Source organism: Phocoena sinus, chromosome 1, assembly GCF_008692025.1.
Source record: "Phocoena sinus isolate mPhoSin1 chromosome 1, mPhoSin1.pri, whole genome shotgun sequence".
NCBI classification, from domain to species: Eukaryota; Metazoa; Chordata; class Mammalia; order Artiodactyla; family Phocoenidae; genus Phocoena; species Phocoena sinus.
In genome coordinates, this window is record NC_045763.1 from 172,742,641 (window position 1) to 172,763,323 (window position 20,683).

Sequence of the window (20,683 nt, forward strand, 5' to 3'; positions counted from 1 at the left end):
GAAACACACGCCTCAAATAACACATTAGAAAAGATGGACTAAATTGTTATTTATAAAGCATTCCATCCGAAAGCAGCAGAATACATTCTTTTCAAGTGCACATGGAACATTCTCCAGGATACACCTGATACTGGGCCATAAAGCAAGCCTTGGTAAATTTAAGAAAATTGAAATCATATCAAGCACCTTTTCAGACCACAACACTATGAGATTAGAAATCAACTACAGAAAAAAAAAAAACTGTAAAAGTCACAAACACATGGATGCTAAGCAATATACTACTAAACAACAATTAGATAATCAACAAGGACTTACTGTATAGCACAGGGAACTCTACTCAGTACTCTGTAATAACTTATATGTGAAAAGAATCTGGAAAAGAATAGATATATGTAAATGTTTAACTGAATCACTTTGGTGTACACTTGAAACTAAGACAACAGTATAAGTCAACTATACTCCAATATAAAATAAAAATTTAAAACAAGAGAATCCAAATTTATTCTTCCATCAACCTTCTTTAAATAAAATCCATTTACATAATTAAATTTAATCCAACCTTAGAGAATCCTATCCATGTACAAATTTATTTTCTCAGTGTTCCATTTCCATAAACCTCCTACAACTTTTGGTATCCAAATTATTTTGTCCCGTTTTTTTGTTTTGCTTTGTGTTTGTTTTTCATTTAGAAGCAACCAGGTCTAGGACAAAACTGCCTTTTGTTTTCCTTTCACAAAATACATTTCAATTCCTGACACTTTTTAAATTTTTTAACTGAAAATACGTTTTCCATTTTCCTTGCATATTGAAATGTTTCCCTTATAATTTTTAACCTTAAAGCCTTAATATCTAATAAAAACCAAGAAGCAAGTCCTTGTAAACTGTCACATCAGCATTCATTTTCTGGAATATCCCATAACCTCTAGAAACATACATCTTCTTAATGCATAATTTATTTCCTCAATGTGGCACATGCCATGTGTCCAATAAACCCAAATATCTTTACTTTTCCTCTGATAAGACAAAAGTAGGTAGAATTATATCTGCTTAGCAATTAATGTCCCAGTACTTTATCTTACTTGAAATAACCTGGATATTCAATGAATTCCCATCATTTAAGTTATTTTGAAGTTACCAAAATTTGGAGAGACTGTTTTAGATGGACATTTCGAAAACATAATTATTCCTAGAGTTTACCAAAAAGCTCTTATCTCAGTTACATTTACTTAAAAGTTTAATAATATTATTTTCCTTATTGACAATTTTTATAATAGAAACAATATGCACTTACTGACTTGCAGTAACCCTAGGTACAATAAAAGTTTTATAGTTAATGTTGAGGACTCTAAATACAGGTCTGTATTAATTAAACCCACAAGCTTAAGCTAGCTCTAATACTAGATATTAATTCAATACTGAATATTTCCCAGGTCAAGTGAACCTGAAACGTATTCTGACAAGTTTCTTTTATATTTCTGAGAATGTGCTCAATTTCCTTTAAGCCAATTAATTACAGTTCATTTACATAAAGACAGCTGCCAGAACCAGAGATGTCACAGTTTTCCTGCCTGAGTTTAAAAAGGCCTCTTTTTTTTTTTCCTCAGTCTTGGGGACTACAGATGGTTCAGATAGTTCCTTACAGCCAGGGCAGAAAAGTTACATTGGAAATGCAAGCTCCTCTTTTGTTGTTGTTGCTCTTCTTTAAAGTCCTAGTAAGTAAGCCAAGGCTGGAGTCTCGGGCAATGTGGGCTGTCTGCATTTCAAGGCTGAAGTGCTCCGTTGTGCCCACAGTATCAGCAGAGACTTGCAGGAGCAGTTGGACAGACAAAACTACCCACAGAACGGGAGAAAATATTTGCAAATGAAGCAAGTGACAAAGGATTAATCTCCAAAATTTATAAGCAGCTCATGCAGCTCAATAACAAAAAAACAACCCAATCCGAAAATGGGCAGAAGACCTAAATAGACATTTCTCCAAAGAAGATATACAGACTGCCAACAAACACATGAAAGAATGCTCAACATCATTAATCATTAGAGAAATGCAAATCAAAACTACAATGAGATATCATCTCACACCAGTCAGAATAGCCATCATCAAAAAATCTAGAAACAATAAATGCTGGAGAGGGTGTGGAGAAAAGGGAACACTCTTGCACTGCTGGTGGGAATGTGAATTGGTTCAGCCACTAAGGAGAACAGTATGGAGGTTCCTTAAAAAACTACAAATAGAACTATCATATGACCCAGCAATCCCACTACTGGGCATATACCCTGAGAAAACCAGGATTCAAAGAGTCATGTACCAAAATGTTCACTGCAGCTCTATTTACAATAGCCCAGAGATGGAAACAACCTAAGTGTCCATCATCAGATGAATGGACAAAGAAGATGTGGCACATATATACAATGGAATATTACTCAGCCATAAAAAGAAACGAAATTGAGCTATTTGTAATGAGGTGGATGGACGTAGAGTCTGTCATACAGAATGAAGTAAGTCAGAAAGAGAAAGACAAATACTGTATGCTAACACATATATATGGAATTTAAGGGGGAAAAATGTCATGAAGAACCTAGGGGTAAGACAGGAATAAAGACACAGACCTACTAGAGAATGGACTTGAGGATATGGGGAGGGGGAAGGGTAAGCTGTGACAAAGTGAGAGAGTGGCATGGACATATACACACTACCAAATGTAAAATAGATAGCTAGTGGGAAGCAGCCGCATAGCCCAGGGAGATCAGCTTGGTGCTTTGTGACCACCTAGAGGGGTGGGATAGGGAGGGTGGGAGGGAGGGAGACGCAAGAGGGAGGAGATATGGGAACATATATATATATGTATAACTGATTCACTTTGTTATAAAGCAGAAACTAACACACCATTGTAAGGCAATTATACTCCAATAAAGATGTAAAAAAAAAAAACCATGAAACAAAGATCCTTCTAAATTCACTGTCTCAACATGTACCAAGGACAGAAACTTAAAGACACCAACAAGGAGTCCTCAGAGTGAAAGAGACAGGACTATAGGGGTGAGGACCAAGGGAGAGGTAAAGGGAGTGGGGACAGAAAAGATTGAAAAAGAGAAAGACACAATGAGAGAGATTGCCATTTCAGTCCATCCCCTGCAGGTGTCTATTCAGGCACCAAACCCGCACGCTTCCAGAAAGGGCCAGTGAAGGAGGGCGCACCCTGTCTACTGCCCACTGGGGTGATCAAGCCTAGAAACCAGCCAGTTGTACGTCGTCTGTGGGATTCTAACCCACAGTTGGGACTCTCACCCATGCTTATACCAGTGTATAGAAATCTGCCGCTTCAGCCCACTCCCAGTGGGACTTCTCTTGGCAGCAGGAAAATAAAGTTGAGTATATTGGTATGATTGGACTTCCAGTCACTACATAATATGAGGTTTGAACCTCTATCACTCTCAGAAATCTCCCATCAGGGAGAGCCCACTGGACCAAGATCTACACGTGGTATGAGGCAAGCCTCTCCAACCTCTGTTTGTCACCTGTCAAGGTGAGCCATTGCCTGCCAGAGGGAGCGGGTCTCACAAGCTGAGACGAGTGATGCTATAGCTGCCTGACGTTCACTCTCTTGGCAGGATAGGACAGAAGTAGGAGAAGACAGAGGAGAAGTAAAGAGGTATCAGGAGAGGGAAAAGAATAAAGGGGAGAGGGAAAGTGTTGCCTGAATGAAGGTACTGAGTCCCTCAGGGGCCAGGAGGGCAGACTTATCAAATGTGGTGATGCTGAAACAAGAGGTTCAGGTAGCCACTTGTCACCCATGGAGAAGCTGCACTCAGTGGTCACAGAGGTGCCCAGGTCCTCTCCCAGGAAGGGATCAATGTTCCTTCATGGTTGCTACAAAGTATATAACTAACCAGGGTCTTGGCCTCCTTAATCAATAGAAATTGATAAGAAGCCAGACAAGAAACTCAGGCAAGGCTTCATTGGGACTTGCGCTGCAACACGAAGGAGCAAAAACAAGTAACGCGTTCTCTTGCTTGCTCCTGGAGGGGGGGCGAGCTGTTCCCTTATATGGGGTGAGGATAGGTGTGGGTCCAGGGGTCAAGCTCGAGGGGTGGCTTAGGTGTTCTGCCTACCACCTTGGTGGTGCTGTGTTCAGGGGTCATGCGCAGTACCCTGCTTTTGCTTCCAGCGCCTCAGAAGTGGCAGTTGGGTTTTTGGTCTTTTTGTATCTTGTTCATAATTTGCCCCAAGTGCACATTCAGGCAGTTATTTTTAGTCCCTTATAGTTTCCTTGTATTTTGTTGCTGGGGGAGATATCTGTCCATGTGCAAGCACTGCAGCAAAGGGTCTCAGGTCCCAGCCTGCCTCAGTTCTAAGAAAGAGAACAAACATTAAAAAAAAGGCAGAAGCAAGTTTATGTTCACTTCAAAACTGTATGTTTTAAAACAAAATACTGCAGTGTGTTTTCACCAGGGAGCACTTGTGTTCCCTATTTCATTTAAGTAATGAAGAGAAGAGTTGCCATCTGGCCATTTCAAATGTATGGAGTTTGTGCTTCTATATATAAATGACAACATATGGAAAAGGAGGCTTGCAATTTAGTACATATTCCTAGAAATACTTAATTTATTCTTTTCAAAATGTGTACTATCTGCCTCAACTAACCCATTACCTCTAACTTCTAAAAAAATTAAGGGGAATATGAAGTCATTTTCCCCTCAATAGTTCAGGAATATACTTTTCAAAATTTACATTAGATAGTTTCTTTTTAAAATAACTAAATATGTATGTATTTGTAACCTCTCCTGCCCAAGACCTACTGATATTAAATTACAATTTTGAAAAGTATTATTATAGGAGTATAAAGAGAATAGTAGATGCAAGTTTTCAACAGATTTTTAAAAGCAGAGACAGAGGTGGGGAAAATGATTTAATAGGGCAAAAGAAGCAACAACTAAAATACAGGAAGAGAGAATGTTGAGAGTACAGACCATTCACCCTGCACAAACCTAAAAAACAAACAAACAAAAAACCTTGACCTTAGAACTGATAGGCAGGATAAGGCAAAAAACTGGAGAATACATTGAAATGTATGGAACAGCCATTTCCCCTTTCAACTCCACACATAGGTCCCTATACACAGGCCAAATAATAGGATTTATTCTTTAGAGGAATCAGATTGGAGGGAGAAAGTTTGAAAACCTGAAGAGTCAGATCTTCCCTCTCACCCCAGATATAGAACACTTATATCCTTCTTAGTCTGCCAAGCAAACTCCACACCTCAATAAGCAAATTTGAAAAAAAAAAACAGGTATAACGTAACAAACAATGGAAATGTTAAGCCCTCAATGTAACACAAAATTACATTCATTAAAAAAGCAATGGCAAAATATTGTACCAAAGGGCCTATAACTGTAAAAGAAATAAACTCCTTTAAATTATAAGCATGGTAGCTAATTTCTAGAACATAAAAACTAGGTTAGAAAATGCACAGGGAACTATACTCAACATTTTGTAATAACTTATAAGGGAAAAGAATCTAAAAAGAGTATGTATATGTATTCTTATATATATTCAGTTATATAAATATATATGGAAATATATATATATAACTGAATCACTTTGCTGTACACCTGAAACTAACACATTATAAATCAACTATACTTCAGTTAAAAAAAAGGAAAATAGAATAATAAAATCACAGAAACTGAGAAAGTAAAAGAAATTGAAATTATTAGGAGAAATATTCAAAACATTAATCTGGAGGATCCAACGTTTCTAGCAATTTCAGATAGAGGAAATGCTGGTGAAACCTTTTTAAACAAAATAATACAAGATTTTAGATTATTCCTAAATGATAGTGTTTCCAGATTAAAAGTATTTATCAAATGCCCAGGAGAGTGAATTAAAGGAGACCTACTTAGTGTAAGGACACACTATTCCATAATTTAGAATGTGATAGATAATAGTCAAGAGGGAGAAAGTCAGAAACAATAATTACAAATATACATTAGTGAAAATCAAAATGACAGTCTTTTTCTCAATAATACTGAAAAGTAAAAACAATTAGAAAAATATCATTGAGGAAATGCATTTCAATCTAGAATTCCATTTCTATCCAGACTACCAATCCAGTGTGAGGAGAAAATGATACAAAATGACTAGAACAATTATTCCCTTATACTTCATCTCCAGGGAAACTACTGGAGAATGTCACACCAACACTGAACTAGGGCTTTATTCTGGGTAACACCACTTCCTGCTCTCTGAAAAGCTTTAATTTGATGCTTTCTTTTTCTCTGTCCAACTGTTTCTCATCCTGCACCAATACTTATTGTAAAATGCCTTGACTCCATAGACAAATTTGATTCAGAGACTGTGTCCCCAGGATTGTTCACTAAAGAAAGTGCTTGGATCAACCATCTGGTGAAATTCTTTACTCTTGGTGGGTGTCCGAGTCATATATTCACAGTGGACATGCATCAAATTAGAAAGAAAAAGTGCCACTTACATAATCCAAGTACCCTTACCCTGATTCCATGATCACTGGAAAGTCTTCTGACAAAAATGTAGCTTTGTCTATGACTTGCAGAAACATGGATATTGCAGTCAGATTTATAATAATATATTTCTTAATAAATTAATAAAATTGAAGTACTTGTCTGTAAAAATATATGTGAATAAAGATAAACTGTCATGAACCAGTGATAATTTATTCCAACTATTATTTTATTTTCTCAATTTTTACTTAAAATTTTTTCAAATAAATGGTTTAAACTCATTGGATTTACATTTTTATCATCCACTATTCACTAACTCCATAGGGTGTATCAATACATAATACATTAGTTTGAGTAGGTTTCTTTTAGAGATCTAAATTAGCTTGTAGAGTCAAATATACCCATTCCTTTTTTAAAGTAAGTTTCAGGGGTATAGCATTAAAAGTCAACATCTGTATACACTACAAAGTAATCACCATCACAAGTCTAGTTACCATCTACCATCATACATTTTACCCCCTTCACCCATTTTGCTCAGTCCCAACCCTTTTCCCTCTGGTGATCACTAACTGGTTCTCTGTATCTATGAATTTGTTTTGTTTGTTCACTTGTTTTTGTTTTTTTTTTAATTTCACATGAGTGAAATCATATGGTGTTTTTCTTTCTCTGACTTATTTCATTTGCATATAGCCACAAGATCCATCCATGTTGTTCAAAATAGCAGAATTTTACTCTTGTTATGGCTGAGTAGTATTCCATTGTATATTTTAACCACATTTTCTTTAACCATTCATCCATAGGTGGATGCTTAGGTTTTTTCCATATCTTGGCTATTCTAAATAATGCTGCAATGGACATAAAGGTGCATATATCTTTTCAAATTAGTGTTTTTTGTATTTCTCAGATAAATACCCAGAAGTGAAATAGCTGGGTCAAATGGTAGACCTGAATGTAAGACCTGAAGTCATAAAATTCCTAGAAGAAAACATAGGTGTTACCTCATTAACATTGGTCTTAGCAATGTTTTGTGGATCTGACTCCAAAGGCAAGGGAAACAAAAGCAAAAATAAGTACATAGGACTATATCAAACTAAAAAGCTTCTGTACAGCAAAGGAAACCAGTATCAAAATGAAAAGTCAACCTACTTAATGGGAGAAGATATTTCCAAATCATATATTCGGCAAAGGGTTAATATCCAAAGTATATAGAGAACTCAAAGTCAACAACAACAAGAAAACAACCCAGGGCTTCCCTGGTGGCGCAGTGGTTGAGAGTCCGCCTGCCGATGCAGGGGACACGGGTTCGTGCCCCGGTCCGGGAAGATCCCACATGCCACGGAGCGGCTGGGCCCGTGAGCCATGGCCGCTGAGCCTGCGCCTCCGGGGCCTGTGCTCCGCAACGGGAGAGGCCACAGCAGTGAGAGGCCCGCGTACCACAAAAAAAAAAAAAGAAAAAGAAAACAACCCACTTAAAACATGGGCAGATGATCTGAATAGACATTTTTTCCAAAGAAAATATATAGATGATCAACAGGCACGTGAAAATATTTTCAATATCACTAATTATTAGGGAAATGCAAATTAAAACCACAGTGAGATATCACCTCACACCTGTTAGAATGGTTATCATCAAAAAAAAAAAAAATAACAAACATTGGTGAGGATGTGAGAAAAAGGGAATGCTGGTACACTGTTGGTGGGAATGTAAATTGGTACAGCCACTATGGAAAACAGTATGGAGTTTCCTCAAAAAATTAAGAATAGAACTACTGGGAGGTGAATCAAGATGGAAGAGTAGTAGGATGTGAAACTCATCTCCTTGCACAAATATATCAAAAATACATCTACATGTGGAATGATTCTTACAGAATATCTACTGAACACTGGCAGAAGATCTCCATGTAACTGAGTAGAACAAAAGAAAAAAGAGAGAAAGAAATTGGGACAGGACTGGTGCCCTTGGGAAAGAGCTCTGAAAGGAAAGGTTCCCTCAAAGTCCCCTTACCAGCACAGAGGTCAGCCAAGATAAGGGGGAGCTCAGAGCCTCAGAGGAGAGTGCAGAAACCAGTTTGTGGCAGCCAGAACAGAGAGAAACCTGCAGAGATGGTCAGTGCCACCACCCTGTGCTCCCCAGCCTGAGACATGTGTCCACTGGAACAGGTGGGGGCTGGGGGCTGAAGCTCGGGCTTTGGAGATCAGACCCAGGGAGAGGACTGGGGTTGCTGGGGGAAACAGCCTGAAGGGGGTAGAGTCTAGTGCAACCACAATGCAGGGTATATGGGGAGGAAGCCTGGCTGGCCTCAGAGGCCAGGCATCATTGTTTGGAGGGTGTGGAGGGGAGGGGCAGGACCTGCCACTGCAGCCGTTTTTCCTGTGCGCACTCTCAGGCAACAGGACACCACCCACACGAGCTTCTGGAGCAGGTGCCAGCTGCCGCTGTGAACTCCAGGAGCAGTTGCGAGCCACTGCTGCTGCTCTTCTGAGATCCAGGCTCCAGGAGCAGTCGAGAGCCACCCTTGCAGGCTCCAGGAGTGGTCGTGAGCTGCCTCCACTGCTATCACAGGCTCCAGGGGTGCACACGAGCTGCCACTGCCACAGAGAGCCCTAGGAGAGGGCACCCGCTGCCACATCTGCACACCCTGTCTCTACCAAGGGGATAATGGCCAGTACACACTGAGGAAAGAGGCAGCAGGCATCCATACTAAAAGCAGCACTTGCAACAAAAATATTAAACCCACACATGCTACACAGGGATGCTGCCACATGTAGCCCTCAAAAACCACAGTAGATAATGTTTCTCCTAAACTCAGAGTAAGGGAAATATAAGTAAAATGAAAAAGCAGGGGAACCACTCCCAGTTAAAAGACCAGGAGAATTCCCCTGAAAGAACAAACAATGAAACAGACCTCTTCAGTCTAATAGGCACCAATTTCAAAAAGAAGATAATGAAAATACTGAAGGAATTAAGAAAGGCTATCAGCAGAAATGCATGCCCATTTCAAAAAGATAATGAAAACACTGAAGGAATTAAGAGAGGCTATCAACAGAAATGCAGAGTACTGTAAAAAGGAACTAGAAATTATTAAGAAAAGACAAGACAAATTAGAAAATCCATTTGCCAAGATGAAAGCTGAGCTAAACGCAATGAATAGCAGAATGAATAATGCAGAAGAATGAATAAGTAATCTGGAAGATAGAATAATGGAAATCACCCAATCAGAACAGCAGACAGAAAGTCAAATGAAAAAAAAATATGAAAGCAATATAAGAGATTTGTGGGATAACATAAAGCATGCCAATCTACACAACAAAGGGATCCCAGAAGGGGAAGAAAGAGAAAAGGGGATCAAAAATGTATTTGAAGAACTTATGGCTGAAAACTTCCCAAAACTAAAGAAGGAAACAGAAATCCAGGTACCGGAAGCACAGAGGGTACCAAATAAGGTGAACCCCAAACAGACTTACACCGAGACATATTATAATTAAAATGGCAAAAGTTATAGAGGATTCTGAAGGCAGCAAGAGAGAAAGAGTTAATTACAAGGGAACCCCCATAAGAATATCAGCTGGTTTCTCTACAGAAACATTACAGGCCAGAAGAGAGTGGCAAGATATATTCAAAATCCTAAAAGGGAAAAACATGCAACCTAGAATATTCTACACAGCAAGATTATCATTTAGAATAGGAGAGAGAAAGAATTTCTCAGACAAGCAAAAACTAAAAAATTAGAGCAATACTAAAACTATCCTAAAAGAAATACTGAAAGATCTCTAAACAGAAATGAAGCAAGAATCTATAGGAAACAGAAAATCATAATTGGAAAGTAAATCACTTAAATAAGCCAGTACACAGAATTTTTTCAAAAAACCAAAACATTTTTGTGAAAACGATGGTAACCATGATGAACAAAATGATAAACATGAAGATGTAAAAGACATCAAAATCATAAAATGTGGGGGAGGAGAGCAAGAAAATGTAGATTATTATTATTTAGAATGTGTTTAAGCCTGTATGACTATCAGTCTAAAGCAAGTAGATATAGGAAGAGGTTAACATACTTGATAAACAGGGTAACCACAAATCAAAAACATAAGATTCACAAAAAGCAAAAAGAAGATTCACAAAAAGCAAAAAGAAAACACAAGCATAAAATAAAAGGAAATCATCAAACCACAAAATGAAAAATAGGTATAAAGAAGAAACACAGAATCAACTGGAAAATAAAGTTTAAAATGGCACTAAATACATGTCTATCAATAATTACCTTAAATGTCAATAGACTAAATGCTCCAATCAAAAGACACAGAGTGGCAGATTGGATAAAAAAAAATACAAGAGCCTACAATATGCTACCTACAGAGACCCACTTTAGGGCAGAAGACACATATAGATTGGAAGTGAGGGGATGTAAAAAGATATTTCATGCAAATGGAAATGACAAGAAAGCAGGGGATCGCAATACTCAGACAAAATAGACTTTAAAACAAAAGCCATAAAGAAAAGGACACTGTATAATGATAAAAGGATCAATACAAGAAGATGATTTTACACTTGTCAACATATGTGCACCTAATATAGGAGCGTGCAAATACATAAAACAAATACTAATAGACAAAAAGGGAGAAATTGACAGGAATACAATAATAGTAGGGGAGTTTAACACCCCACTAACATCAATGGAGAGAGTTTCTAGACAGAAAATCAATAAGGCAATAGAGATTTTAAATGATAAAATAGAACAGTTAGACTTAATTGACATTTTCAGGATGTTACATCCAAAAAACCAGAATATACATTCAAGTCCACATGGAACATTCTCTAAGATTGACCACATACCAGGGCACAAAGCAAGACTCAAATTTAAGAGTATAGAAATTGCCTCAGCAGAGTCAAGATGGCAGCATGGGAAGATGTGGAGTTTGCGTCTCCCCACAACTAGGCGGAGGGAGACCTTGATGCCCAATAGATTGGAGGAACCCCCAAGAAACTGGGTAGGACATGGGACTGAGGGGGGAGGAGAAGTGGAGGATGAACAGGACCTGCATCCCCGAGGGGTGGCTGGGAGGAGGGTAGGGGTTCCTCTGCCCAATCGGCCCAGGAAGCCAGGCTGGGTCCTACACTCTCAGAGGCCATCTCCGGGCCACATTGGTCCTAGGCTTGTAGGAGGCAGGGAGGAGGGGGGAAGGAGAGTGGAGGTGGATGGTGGGAGGGGAACCCACTAGGACCCCATAATTGGGGAAGGCACGGAGGGCTTTGCTCCTCCACCTCAGGCCTGGGAAGCCTACTGGGCTGCCAGGTCAGGTCCCCCCACCCTCCAAAGACCTCTCTGGGCCCCATGGGTCCTGGGGGTGTAGGTGAGAAGCTGGGGAAGAACAGGAGAGGCAGATGGGAGGGGCCCACCAGGAGAGGAGGAGCTGAAGAGGAGCAGAGGGCATTTGCCCCTGCCCTCTGAGACCAGAGGCATGCCTGGGCCCCTTCGGTTCCATTGAGCCTAAGCCCCACCCCCCACCCCCTCAGGGCCTTTTCCAGTCTCGTGGGTCCTAAGCATAGGCCCCACCCACCAACTAAACTCCACCCCTGCTTAAGCCCTGACCCCCCACAGCCAAGGCCTTTTCCACCTTTTTTTCCTCCTCTTTTTTACTACTGTGGTTCTGTTTTACCTTCCAGTTGTTTCATGTATATTTTTATATCTTTTCTAACATACCTGTTAGTTTAAAAGTCTGATTTTATTTTTTACTCTTTGTTATTGTTCTGTTTTTCTTTTTTTTTGCCACCTCGTGTGGCTTGTGGGATCTTCGTTCACGAGCCGGGGGTTGGGCTGAAGCTCCTGCAGTGGGAGCTCTGAGTCAGAACCACTGGATTAACAGAGAACCTCAGAACTCAGGGAATATTCATCAGAGTGAGGTCTCCCAGAGGTCCTCATCTAGGCACCAAGACCCTGCTCTACCCAACAGCCTACAGACTCCAGTGATGGGAGCCTCAGGCCAAACAACCAGTAAGACAGGAACAAAACCCCACACATCAAAAAAAAAAAAAAAAAAAAGGAGACAGCAAAAGAATATGTCACAGATGAAGGTGCAAGGTAAAAACCTGCAAGACCAAATAAATGAAGAGGAAATAGGCAATCTACCTGAAAAAGGAGTCAGAGTAATGATAGTAAAGATGATCCATAATCTTGGAAGTAGAATGGAGGCACGGAATGAGAAAATACAAGAAATGTTTAACAAACATCTAGAAGAACTAAAGAACAAACAAACAGAGACGAACAACACAATAACTGAAATTTAATATATGCTAGAAGGAATCAAAAACAGAATAACTGAGGCAGAAGAATGAATAAGTGAGCTGGAAGACAAAATGGTGGAAATAACTGCTGAGGAGCAGAATAAAGAAAAAAGAATAAAAAGAATTGAAGTCAATCTCAGAGACCTCTGGGACAACACTAAACGCACCAATATTTGAATTATAGGGGTCCCAGAGGTAGAAGAGAAAAAGAAAGGGTCTGAGAAACTATTTCAAGAGATTATAGTGGAAAAGTTCCCTAATACGGTAAAGGAAATAGTCACCCAAGTCCAGGAAGTGAAGAGAGTCCCATACAGGATAAACCACAGGGGAAACACACCAAGACACATATTAATCAAACTAACAATGATTAAGTTCAAAGAAAAATATCAAAAGCAGCAAGGGAAAAGCAAAAAATAACACATAAAGGAATCCCCATAAGGTTATCAGTTGATTTTTCAGCAGAAACTCTGCAGGCCAGAAGGGAATGGCAGGATTTACTTAAAGTGATGAAAGAGAAAAACCTACAACCAAGATTACTTTACAAGTAAGGATCTCATTCAGATTCAATGGAGAAATCAAAAGCCTTTCAAACAAGCATAAGCTAAGAGAATTCAGTACTACCTAACCAGCTTTACAACAAATGCTAAAGGAACTTCTCTAGGTGGGAAACACAAGAGAAGAAAAAGACCCACAAAAACAAACCCCAAACAATTAAGCAAATGGTAGTAGGAACACACACATCAATAATTACTTTGAATGTCAATGGAGTAAATGCCCCAACCAAAAGACATAGACTGGCTGAATGGATACAAAAACAAGACCCATATATATGCTGTATACAAGAGACCCACTTCAGACCTAGGGACACATCCAGACTGAAGGTGATGGGATGGAAAAAGCATTCCATGCAAATTGAAATCAAAAGAAAGCTGGAGTAGCAATACTTGTATCAGATAAAATAGACTTTAAAATAAAGAATGTTACAAGAGAAAGGAAGGACACTACATAATGATCAAGGGATCAATCCAAGAACAAGATATAACAATTATAAATATATATGCACCCAACATAGGAGCACCTCAATACATAAGGCAACTGCTAACAACCATGAAAGGGGAAATCGACAGTAACACAATAATAGTAGGGGACTTTAACACCCCACTTACACCAATGGACAGATCATTGAAACAGAAAGTAAATAAGGAAACGTAAGCTTTAAATGATACAATAGACCAGAGAGATTTGATATTTATAGGACATTCCATTCGTAAACAGCACATTACACTTTCTTCTCAAGTGTACACGGAACGTTCTCCAGGATAGATCACATCTTGGGTCACAAATCAAGCCTCGGAAAATTTAAGAAAATTGAAATCGTACCAAGCATCTTTTCTGACCACAATGCGATGAGATTAGAAATCAATTACAAGAAAAAAACCTGTAAAAAACACAAATACATGGAGGCTAAAACAGTGCACTACTAAATAATCAAGAGATCACTGAATAAATCAAAGAAAAAATTTAAAAATACATATAAACAAGTGACAATGAAAACACAACAACTCAAAAATCTATGGGATACAGCCAAAGCAGATCTAAGAGGAAAACTTATAGCAATTCAATCTCACCTCAAGAAACAAGAAAAATCTCAAACAATCTAACACTACACGTAAAGCAACTAGAGAAAGAAGAACAAAGAAAACCAAAAGTTAGAAGGAAAAAAATCAGAAAGATCAGAGCAGAAATAAATGAAATAGAAACAAAGAAAACAATAGGAAAGATCAATAAAACTAAAAGTTGGTTCCGTCAGAAGATAAACAAAATTGATAAACCCTAAGCCAGACTAATCAAGAAAAAAGGGAGAGAATGCAAATCAATAAAGTTAGAAATGAAAAAGGAGAAATCACAACTGACACTGCATAAGTGCAAAGGGTTATAAGACACTACTACAAACAACTATATGCCAATAAAATGGACAACCATGAAGAAATGGAAAAAATCTTGGAAAGGTAAAATTTTCCAAGACTGAACCAGGAAGAATTAGAAAATATAAACAGACCTATTATAAGTAATGAAATTGAAACTGTAACTAAAAATCGTCCAACAAACAAGAGTCCAGGACCAGATGGCTTCACAGGTGAATTCTATCAAACATTTAGAGAAAAGCTACCACCACTCCTTCTGAAACTCTTGCAAAAATTTGCAGAGGGAGGAACACTCCCAAATTCATTCTACAAAGCCACCATCACTCTGATACCAAAACCAGAAAAAGATATCACAAAAAAGAAAATTATAGATCAATATCACTGATGAACATAGATTCAAAAATCCTGAACAAATACTAGCAAACAGAACCCAACAACATATTAAAAGGATCATATCACCATGATCAAGTGGCATTTATCCCAGGGATTCAAGGATTCTCCAGTATATGCAAATCAATCATTGTGATACACCATATTAACAAATTAAGGAATAAAAACCATATGATCATCTCAATAGTTGCAGAAAAAGCGTTTGACAAAATTCAACACCCATTTATGGTAAAAACTCTCCAGAAAATGGGCATAGAAGGAAACTACGTTAACATAATAAAGGCCATACATGACAGACCCAAAGCAAACATCATACACAATGGTGAAAACCTGAAAGCATTTCCACTAAGATTAGGAATAAGACAAGGATGTCCACTCTTGCCACTCTTACTCAACATAGTTTAGGAAGTCCTAGCCATGGCAATCAGAGAGGAAATAAAATGAAGCCAAATTGAAAAGAAGAATAAACTGTCAGTGTTTGCAGATGACATGATACTATAGCATAGAAAATCCTAAAGATGCAACCAGGAAACTACTAGAACTAATCAATGAATATGGTAAGGTTGCAGGATACGAAATAAATGCACAGAAATCTCTGGCATTCCCATATTTTTCATTGTCCCATACTGACAACGAAAAATCAGAGAAATTAAGCAAACAATCCCATTTACCATCACAACAAAAAGAATAAAATACTTAGGAATAAACCTACCTAAGGAGGTGAAAGACTTCTATTCAGAAAACTATAAAACACTGATGAAAGAAATCAAAGATGATATAAACAGATGGAGAAAAATATACCATGTTCTTGGATTGGAAGGGTCAATATAATGAAAATCACAATACTACCCAAAGGAATCCACAGTTGCATGCAGTCTCTATCAAACTACCAGTGGCATTCTTCACAGAATTAGAAAAAAAAATTTTACAATTCATATGAAAATACAAAAGACCCCGAATAGCCAAAGCCATGTTGAAAAAGAAAAATGGAGCTTGAGGAATCAGGCTCCCTGACTTCAGACTATACTACAAAGCTACAGTAATCAAGACAGTATGGTACTGGCACAAAAACAGAAATATAGATCAATGGAAAAGGATAGAAATCCCAGAGATAAACCCATGCACACATGGTCCCCTTATCTTTGACAAAGGAGGCAAGAATATACAATGGAGAAAAGACAGCCTCTTGAATAAGTGGTGCTGTGAAAAATGGACAGATACATGTAAAAGAATGAAATTAGAACACACCCTAACACCATGCACAAAAACAAACTCCAAATGGAGTTAAGACCTAAATATAAGACCAGACACTATAAAACTCTTAGAGGAAAACATAGGGAAAACACTCTTTGACATAAACCACAGCAAGATCCTTTTTGACCCACCTCCTAGAGAAATGGAAATAAAAACAAAAATAAACAAATGTGATCTAATTAAACTTAAAAGCTTTTGTGCAGCAAAGAAAACTGTAAACAAGACGAAAAGACAACCCTCAGAATGGGAGAAAATATTTTCAAATGAAACAACAGACAATGGATTAATCTCCAAAATATACAAACAGCTCATGGAGCTCAATATCAAAAGCACAAACAACCGAATTTAAAAAAGGGTGTAAGACCTAAGTAGACATTTCACCAAAGAAGACATACAGATGGCCGTGAGGCACATGAAAAGATGATCAACATCACTAATTATTAGAGAAATGCAAATCAAAACTACAATGAGGTATCACCTCACACTGATCAGAATGGACATTATCAAAAAATCAACAAACAATAAATGCTGGAGAGGGTTTGATGCAAAAGGAACCCTCCTGCACTGTTGGTGGGAATGCAAATTGATACAGCCACTATGGAGAACAGTATGGAGGTTCCTTAAAAAACTAAAAATAGAACTACCATATGACCCAGCAATCCCACTACTGGGCATATACCTTGATAAAACCATAATTCAAAAGGAGACATGTACCACAATGTTCGTTTCAGCCCTGTTTACAATAGCTAGGACATGGAAGAAACCTTAATGTCCATCAACAGATGAATGGATAAAGAAGATGTGGCACGTATATACAATGGAATATTACTCAGCCATAAAAAGAAACGATATTGAGTTATTTGTAGTGAGGTGGATGGACCTAGAGTCTGTCATACAGTGAAGTAAGTCAGAAAGAGAAAAACAAATACCGTATGATAACACATACATATGGAATCTAAGAAAATGGTACTGATGAACTAGTGTCAGCACAGGAATAAACATACAGACATAGAGAATGGACTTGAGGACGTGGGGTTGGGGAGGGGAAGCTGGGGCGATATGAGAATAGCATTGACATCCATACACTATCAATTATAAAATAGGTAGTGGGAAGCAGTAGCATAGCACAGAGATATCAGCTCATTGCTTTGCGAAGACTGAGGGGTGGGAGGGAGGCTCAAGAGGGGGGGATATGGGGATATATGTATGCATAAGGCTGATTCACTCTGTTGTACAACAGAAACTAGCATAGCATTGTGAAGCAATTATACTCCAATAACGATGTATAAAAAAAATTGTCTCAAGCATCTTTTCTGAACACAACAGCATGAAACTAGAAATCAACCACAGAAAAAGAAATGAGAAAACAAAGATTACATGGAGACTAAACAACATGCTACTAAAAAACCAATGTGTCAACGTTGAAATCAAAGAAGAAATTCAAAAATACCTTGAGACAAATGACAATGAAAACACAACCATATAAAATCTATAGGATGCAGCAAAAGCAGTTCTTGGAATTTCATAGTGATACAGACCTTCCTCTAAAAACAAGAAAAATCTCAAATAAATCACCTAACCTACCACTTAAAAAAATAAACAAAGAAAACATACAAAACCTGAATTCAGCAGAAGGAAAGAAATACTAAAGGTCAGAGAGGAAATAGAGATTTAAAAAAACAGTATAAAAAAATCAATAAAACCTAGAGCTGGTTCTCTGAAAGGGTAAACAAAATTGACCAACTTATGGCTAGGCTCACCAAGAAGAGAAGAGAGAGAACCCAAGTAAACAAAATAAGAAATGAAAAAGCAGACTTAACAACTGATACTGCAGAAATACAAAACACTATATGGGAGTACTATGAACAATTATATGCCAACAAATTTGACAACCTAGAAGAAATGGAAAAGTTTCTAGAAACACACAGCCCACCAAAATTGAATCAAGAAGAAATAGATAATTTGAACAAAGCACTAGAAGTGCAATAGAATCTGTACTAAAACAAACAAAAGAGAAAACAAAAAAAAAACCCTCTTTACAAACAAAAGTCCAGGACCAGATGGCTTCACAGGCGAATTCTACCAAACATACAAAGAAGAAATTTTACCGACCCTTTTCAAACTCTTCCAAAAGACTGAAGAGGAGGGAACACTCCCAAAGACATTCTATGAGGCCACCATTAGCCCGGTACCAAAACCAGAGAAAGATACCACCAAAAAAGAAAATTACAGGCCAATATAGATATGGATGCAAAAATTCTCAAAAAAATATTAGCAAACCGAATCTTATAACACATTAAAAATATCTTACACCATGACCAAGTTTGATTCATCCCAAGTTCACAAGGATGGTTCAACATAAGCAAATCAATGTGACACACCATATCAACAAAAGACAAAAACCATATGATCATCTCAATATATGCAAAAAAAGCATTTGACAAAATCCAACACCCATTCATGATAAAAACTCTTACCAAAGTGGGTATAGAGGAAACATATTTCAACATAATAAAAGCTATTTATGACAAACACACAGCCAATGAAATAATGGTGAAAAGCTGAAAGCCTTCCCACTAAAATCTGGAACAAGAAAGAATGGCCACTCTCACCTCTTCTATTCAACATAGTATTGGAAGTCCTAGCCACAGCAGTCAGATAGGAAAAAGAAATAAAAGGTATCCAAATTGGAAGGGAAGAGGTAAAATTGTCATTATGCAGATGACTTGATAGTATATACAGAAAGCCCTAAGGACTCCACACAAAAATGACTAGAACTGATAAACAAATTCAGCAAGGTAGCAGGATAGAAGATTAAAATACAGAATTCGGTTGCATTTCTTTACACTAACAATGAAATATTAGAAAGAGAAAGTAAAAAAAAAATAAAACCTTTTAAAATCTCACCTCCCAAAATAAAATACTTAGGAATAAACCTGACCAAGGAAATGAAAGACTTATACACAGAGAACTATAAAACATTAATAAAGTAAATTGAAGGTGATTCAAAGAAATGGAAAGGTATCCCATGCTCTTGGATTGGAAGAATTAATATTGTGAAAATGGCCATACTACCCAAAGCAATCTACAGGTTTAAAGTGATCCCTATCAAATTTCCTATTACATTTTTCACAGAACTGGAACAAATAATCCTAAAATGTATATGGATCCATAAAAGACCCAGAGTTGCCAAAGAAATGCTGAGGACAAAAGAACGAAGCAGGAGGAATAACCCTCCCAGACTTTAGATAATACTACAAAGCTACAATAATCAAACCAGCATGGTATTGGCACAAACACAGACATATGGATCAATGGAAGAGAATAGAGAGCCCAGAAATCAACCCACACACCTATGGTCAATTAATCTTCAACAAAGGATTCAAGAATATACAATGGGAAAAAGACAGTCTCTTCAGCAAGGGGTGTTGAGAAAGTTGGATAGCTGCATTAAATCACTGAAGCTAGAACACACCCTCTCACCATACACAAAAACTCAAAATGTTTTAGACTTAAACATAAGACATGACACCATAAAACTTGTAGAAGGGAGCATAGACAAAACATTCTCTGACATAAATCATAGCAATATTTTCTTAGGTCAGTCTCCCAAGGCAATAGAAATAAAAACAGAAATAAACAAATGGGACCTAATCAAACTTACAAGATTTTGCACAGCAAAGAAAACAAAAAGACAACCTACAGAATGGGAGAAAATATTTGCAAATGATGCAACCAAGAAGGGCTTAATTTCCAAAATTTACAAACAGGTCATACAACTCAACAATAGAAAAACAAATAACCCAATAGAAAAATAGGCAGAAGACCTAAATATATATTTCTCCAAAGAAGACATACAGATGGCCAATAAGTACATGAAAAGATGCTCAACATGTCTAATTATTAGAGAAATGCAAATCAAAACTACGAGGGACCACCTTACACTGGTCAGAACGGCCATTATCAAAAATAAATGTTGGTAAGTGTGTGGATAAAAGAGAACCCTCTTGCACTATTAAGGGGAATGTAATCTAGTGCAGCCACTGTGGAAAACAGTATGGAGATTCCTCAGAAAACTAAAAATAGAATTACCATATTATCTAGAAATCCCACTCTTGGGCATACATCCAGACAAAACTATAATTGAAAAAGATACATGCACCCCTATGTTCATAGCAGCACTATTCACAATAGCCAAGACATGGAAGCAACCTAAACGTCTATCAACAGATGAATGGATAAAGATGTTGTGGGCTTCCCTGGTGGTGCAGTGGTTAGGAATCTGCCTGCCAATGCAGGGAACACGGGTTCGATCCCTGGTCCTGGAGGATCCCACATGCCGTGGAGCAAC

General features: G+C 37.8%; 1 long non-coding RNA gene across 1 annotated transcript; it reads right to left on the bottom strand.

The window, feature by feature from the left end:
• Positions 1 to 547: 547 nt before the first annotated feature.
• LOC116763187 lies at positions 548 to 19,632 on the bottom strand. The gene is made up of 4 exons (XR_004352444.1): positions 19,457 to 19,632; positions 5,004 to 5,016; positions 3,422 to 3,429; positions 548 to 559 (listed from the first exon to the last, which is right to left on the bottom strand). It is a non-coding gene; the product is annotated as an uncharacterized LOC116763187 (long non-coding RNA).
• Between the last annotated feature and the right edge of the window lie 1,051 nt (positions 19,633 to 20,683).